We start from the raw sequence: 6,983 nt of genomic DNA, 5'->3' as shown, positions 1-6,983 counted from the left end.
TCATTTTATTTTGTTTTGCTTTCTCCATGATTAGAATACCAAGATCTGAAATTCTTTATTGAGAGAGAGTCTTCACATAGTTACATAATTATTTAGCTACTCATTGATCTTCACTTATATCTTTTTGGAGTAGTTTTTCATTTACTCATGTGCTTCACTTATATCCTATGAGTAAATAGTTGAATGAGTTGATTGTCATAAATTTGAAATTTTATATGTTTCATTTGCTTCTCCCATGGGGAGTAATGACTTCACATCTAAGAAGTATAGGTTATAAATTTATTGAAGGTTAGCAAGCATTGTATTGGTCATTTGAACAATTAATGAAAGAATATTGAAGGAAGAGAGATTTCATATATAAATACACTATCCTAGACATCTTTTATAATTGGGGGCACTCATTAAGTATGACATGCTAAAGAGTTGATGTTGGACATGGAAGACAACGTAATGGGTTATGTTTTCCGACATCTCAGTTAAAGTATATTGTCATGTATCATTCAAACATGTTGAGCTTGCCTTTCCCCCTCATGTTAGCCAAAATTCCTTGCACCAAGTAGAGATACTACTTGTGCTTCCAATATCCTCAAACCCAGTTTTGCCATGAGAGTCCACCATACCTACCTATGGATTGAGTAAGATCCTTCAAGTAAGTTGTCATCGGTGCAAACAATAAAATTGCTCTCTAAATATGCATGACTTATTAGTGCGGAGAAAATAAGCTTTGTACGATCTTGGTATAGAAGCAATAAAAGCGACGGACTGCATAATAAAGATCCATATACAAGGGGAAATATAAAGTGACGTTCTTTCGCATTAAGATTTTGTGTATCCAACCCTAAAAGCGCATGACAACCTCTGCTTCCCTCCGCGAAGGGCCTATCTTTTACTTTATGTCTTTTACTTTATGCAAGAGTCAAGGTGATCTTCACCTTTCCCTTTTTTATTTTATCCTTTGGCAAGCACTTTGTGTTGGGGTGATCCTGATATATATATCCAATTGGATGTAAGTTAGCATGAACTATTATTGTTGACATCACCCAAAGGTGATTACGTTGGGAGGTAACACTATAAGCCCCTATCTTTCTCAGTGTTCGATTGACACTCCATAACCATTAGTATTGCGTGAGTGTTAGCAATTGTAGAAGACTATATGATAGTTGAGTATGTGGAGTTTGTTATTCCAGAAAATAAGATGAATTGCAATTGTTTGATGACTGAGAATGAAGTTTGCTAGTTTTCAAGAAAGTTTATGGTCTATGCTTTGACATGTAAATTGCTTGTTACTTTATCGTGAGAAGTTTTATGAGATGAACTACTGTTATGACATATTATCATGCTAGATAGAAAAGGTGATTGAAATTATCATTGATCAAACTTGTGCACCTTCTAGCATTCACATTTCATAAATTCTTTCTTTTATCATTCACCTACTCGAGGACGAGTAGGAATTAAGCTTGGGGATGCTGATACGTCTCCAACGTATCTATAATTTATGAAGTATTCATGCTATTTTATTATCTATTTTGAATGATTATGGGCTTTATTATACACTTTTATATTACTTTTGGGACTAATCTATTAACCGGAGGCCCAGCCCATATTGCTGTTTTATTGCCTGCTTCAGTATTTCGAAGAAAAGGAATATCAAACGGAGTCCAAATGGAATGAAACCTTCGGCAGCGTGATTTTTTGGAAGAATATGATCCTGGAGACTTGGAGTTCACGCCAGAAGATCCTCGAGGCAGCCACGAGATAGGAGGGCGCGCCCCCCCTGTAGGGCGCGCCCCCCTATCTCGTGGGCCCCTCAAGCACCTCCCGACCAACTTCTTTCGCTTATATAAGCCTACGTACCCTAAAACCATTGAATATCAAGATAGATCGGGAGTTCCGCCGCCGCAAGCCTCTATAGCCACCAAAAACCTCTCGGGAGCCCGTTCCGGCACCCTGCCGGAGGGGGAATCCATCACCGGTGGCCATATTCATCATCCCGGCGCTATCCATGACGAGGAGGGAGTAGTTCACCCTCGGGGCTGAGTGTATGTACCAGTAGCTATGTGTTTGATCTCTCTCTCTCGTGTTCTCTCTATGGCACGATCTTGATGTATTGCGAGCTTTGCTATTATAGTTGGATCTTATGATGTTTCTCCCCATCTACTCTCTTGTGATGAATTGAGTTTCCCTCTTAAAGTTATCTTATTGGATTGAGTCTTTACTTTGAGAACACTTGATGTATGTCTTGCCGTGTTTATCTGTGGTGACAATGGGATATCACGTGCCACTTGATGTATGTTTTGGTGACCAACTTGCAGGTTCCGCCCATGAACCTATGCATAGGGGTTGACACACGTTTTCTTGACTCTCCGGTAGAAACTTTGGGGCACTCTTTGAAGTACTTTGTGTTGGTTGGATGAATTTGAGATTGTGTGATGCATATCGTATAATCATGCCCACGGATACTTCAGGTGACAATGGAGTATCTAGGTGACATTAGGGTTTTGGTTGATTTGTGTCTTAAGGTGTTATTGTAGTACGAACTCTTCATTAGATCGATCCGAAAGAATAACTTTGAGGTGGTTTCGTACCCTACCATAATCTTTATGTTTGTTCTCCGCTATTAGTGGCTTTGGAGTGACTCTTTGTTGCATGTTGAGGGATTGTTATGTGATCTATCTATGTTATTATTGTTGAGAGAACTTGCACTAGTGAAAGTATGAACCCTAGGCCTTGTTTCCTATCATTGCAATACCGTTTACGCTCACTTTTATCTTTAGTTACCTTGCTGTTTTTATTATTTCAGATTACCAAAACCCATATCTACTATCCATATTGCACTTGTATCACCATCTCTTCGCCGAACTAGTGCACCTATACAATTTACCATCGTATTGGGTGTGTTGGGGACACAAGAGACTCTTTGTTATTTGGTTGCAGGGTTGTTTGAGAGAGACCATCTTCATCCTACGCCTCCTACGGATTGATAAACCTTAGGTCATCCACTTGAGGGAAATTTGTTACTGTCCTACAAACCTGTGCACTTGCAGGCCCAACAACGTCTACAAGAAGAAGGTTGTGTAGTAGACATCAGGCACAAACCATGTAACCTTTCAATTCTCTTCGATTTTAGGGGTCTGGTGGCGATTCTTGATAGGCGTGTTTCTTTACTTCTCTTTGTATGCACCGATGTTCCGCAATTTGTTTTCCCACATCCGCTCGGTTTTCACCATGTTTTGACCTTTCGAGAAGGTGTGTCAAGCATTTTCTCTAGCCCCCCCCCCCCCACAAGGAAACAACAGTGACTGCGTTGCTATTTCCTTCATTTGTTGGCTTGACAAATGGAAGTGGTATGGCCACTTTCTTTTTGTCTTCATGTTCTTATGTATTTTTGCTGGGTAAACATGTTTAATTTGCTTTTGGGATAGTAGATTTTGTGCAGTAACTACATTATTACATTACATGTACATAACCACATAGCTTTCAATTTTCTTCGACCTTAGGGGTCCGTTGGCGATTTCTGTGCTGCTGACATATGTTTCTTTGCTTCTCTTCGGTACATATCGGTGTTCCGCGACTTGTTTTCACACCTTTGGTTGATTCCTTTTCTTTCTCTCACCGCGTCACGACCCTTCGAGAAGGCGCGTCAACATTTTCTCCGCCTTCCACAAGGAAATAATAGCGGCAAGACATCAACAGTAATAACATCGAGGCCGCAACAACACGTTACCCTCTCCTCCGTTTCCTCTCCCCCGACCTCTCATAGCACCGGTATGTTGCCTTCCCACCATGTTATCTTCCTCGCTATCCACGGGAGTCTATGAACCGCTGGCCCTAGATCTAGCGCCTCCCATATGCGGGTTAGAGTTCCCATGGCTTCCTCATCCATCCTAGGTTGGGTGATTTCATGGATAAAACGTCACGTGTTGCAGCGGCGGAAAATCTCCTTCTGCTGTCAGAATCAATAGTGATGGTGAGTACCGACTATAGGTTGGATTTCAATCAACATTTGCATCTACTCACTGGAAGCAAAAGTATGCTGTTAGAGAAGGTGCACATACCTATGGAAGATGAATACTCATGTCTACACTTTCTTTAGAAATATAAAAGAATTCAGTCTATCTCCTTTTGTTTATATTTACATTTTATTAATTTTTTGCTATCTTTGTTTTCTTCATCCCCACTGATACCGCCACTGGCTTGCCGTCCGTCCGCCATCGATTTAATAGCAGGCGGCGAAAAGGCTCAGACTCATCGGGCGCCACCGTCGTTGGGTCTATGTGATTGGACACATGTTCCAATGCCAGCGACATGGAGCCGTCATCACCGTATTTTGTTGGCCGGATGCTTTTCTTCGCGGCGTCCTCCTCATGTTCACCTGGAACATCAGGGCACCATTGCCTCCTGCAGCCGCCACGTCGCAACCAACATGCATGCAGAGGTTAGCGACCCGAGCTCTATTGAAGAAGCAGGGATTGTCGTCCGGGTTGTAGGTCATGCACATGCTTTGCGTGGGGTTGGAGGACTATGGAGTATGTGAGCTACTAGCTATGCAGCCCAAACGACTCCCTTCCCGCCATCACTCCTTGCTGCTTAGAAAAGGTCCTCATCTCAATCATTCCTCACATAGCAAAAGCAGAGCTCCTACTTAGAACAAACATGCTCAACGACTATCAGAAAACCATAAATCCCATGTTGCCCAAAGCTCAAAGTTTTGTTGGCAAACAGAGTTTACATATTTGAGCGGTGGTATCTTGGAATGGGCTAAAGAAATGGTAAACTCACTAGATGGTAAGTTTATTCATCCTAAAATGGGAAATATGAAATAGTTGGATGAAACGATGTCACTTGCACTGATATTTCCTTTCTTTTACTGTCTTGATAAGTGGTATGCACACTTTTTCTTCCTACGAGGTCTTCGTGTGCATTTTTGAGGATTGTGGGTTGTTGTGTTATAACTATGTACATTGTTATTGTTACATGTACTAAACGGCATAGCCTTTCCATTCTCTTTGCTTTTTAGGTCTGCTACTGATTTCTATGTTGCTGACACATCTGTTCCAATAGTTCTCTTTGTACGTATGTGATTTCGACTGGTCTTCTCCGATTTGCTTTCTCACCTCCAGTCAGTTTTGTTCTATGCACACCACGTAATGTGACCGTTTAAGAAAGCACGTCAAACCATTTCCCCTCCTTTAGCAAATGAAGTAAAATAGTAACAATGACAACACATTTCTAGTAATAACAATGGTGGAGCATCAAGACATAGCCCTTTTCTCCGCGTCCTCTCCCTCGGCTTCTCACAGAATCAACACACCACCCTTTGCGCCACGTTGTCTTCCTCAATGTCCACAGGAATCAGCGGTGGCCGTAGACCCGACATTGCTCGCCCTCCCTACTGCGGGACCCAGAGTCCCCATGGGTTCATCATCCGTCCTTGATTTGGTTGTTTCATAGATACACCGTCACCTATTACACTGTCAACAAATAATCTTCTTCCATCGTATCAACATTACAGGTGAATATTGATTCCAATCCAACATTTGCATCTACCAGTGGATGCATAATAATTGACGATACTGAGCCCATTTTTAGAATGCTTTAGAAGAAAAACACATACCTATGGATGAAAAATACTTGCGTCTACACTTTTTTACAAGTATTTACAAAAACAAGTCTAAACTTTGCTTAATATTATTTTAACTTGGTACTGATCATAAATGTTATATATTTTTTCTTCATCCCCACCAGTGTCGCCGCGTCCGCGCGTTCCCCCGGCTAGAGGTGGGGTGGAGAAGGGCCGGGGCGATGCGAGCGGAGCTAGCGTGCGGCCGGATCGGCCGACAGGCTGCCAGCAGCCGGCGCAGGGCGGCGCGAGCGCGCAGAGGCGGAGCAGGTGGCGAGGTGCATCGGTGCGCGGTTGTGGAGGTGCGCGAGAAGGAGAAATAAGACTTGGGAGAGAATCGATGTCGTCCCCTCGTCACGTGCATAGGTGGTGAGCTTGTACGAGCACAGCACGGCGCGTTTGAGTGCGGCCTCGTAGTCGAAGGAAGGGAGGGGAGGAAGGGCGTGGTGGGAGGCGATGCGGGATACGAGGTCACCGAGAGCGATCGTGGTGAAGGACGCGGCCTTGGCGGCCTCGACGAGGAAGAGCGGGAGGAAGGTGGTGCCCGGGGGATGGAGGGATTCCCAGCGGTGGCGGTTTTGGCTACGAGGAGGATCTCCTCGTGTGGGTGGGCAAGAGGCTGAATTGGACAGCCATGGAGGTGATGACGTTGGAGGTGGTGATGTTGGAGGTAGGGTGCGGACAAGTGCGCCCGAGCCCGGGTCTGGCGATAGCGAGCCCTTGTCGCGTGACCAGCCCCTAAAACCCATCGGTCTGGTGGTCGGCGACCAGCGCGGCGGGGAGGGCAGGTGCCTAGGGCGGCGGCTTGAGGCCCAGAAATGGTGTGGGGATTTGATCGGAGTTTTTTTTAAAGAAAGTTCGAGCTTTATTCATTAGAAATAATCATTACATCGTTTATGAGGATTGGTACAATTGCATTATGTGGTTCCTCAAACCAATCAGAAACGAATGAAGATCTAGCCAACTTGACAAGTTCATGAGCAACTTTATTTGCTTCTCTATTACAATGCTCGAATCTAGAAATAGGAAAATCGCAAGCTAAGTGAAAACAGTTATAAAAAATTGCAGCTGCTGCCCCCGACGATCGTCCTCCTTCGTTCATAGTCTCGATCACCTCCATATTATCCGAGTTAATAATTGTGCGATTACAACCCATCCTTTGCGCAAGCGATAGGGATTTGATCGGAGTTTTTTTGGAGCGGGCATGATTTTGGTGGTCTGAGCGAGAGGGATGGAGCAGAGCGTCCGTGGGCTTACTGAAGCGAGGAGCCCCTAGGGCAGTTTATAAAGCATTGCCCAGGGAACACGTGAGGGCCCACGGCGCCTAACTAGCACTGTCGATGATAACGCATGACGGGTGTGA

Source organism: Triticum aestivum, chromosome 4B, assembly GCF_018294505.1.
Source record: "Triticum aestivum cultivar Chinese Spring chromosome 4B, IWGSC CS RefSeq v2.1, whole genome shotgun sequence".
Lineage (NCBI taxonomy): Eukaryota > Viridiplantae > Streptophyta > Magnoliopsida > Poales > Poaceae > Triticum > Triticum aestivum.
The sequence above is the reverse complement of the archived record's forward strand: the minus strand, read 5'-3'. Positions refer to the sequence as shown.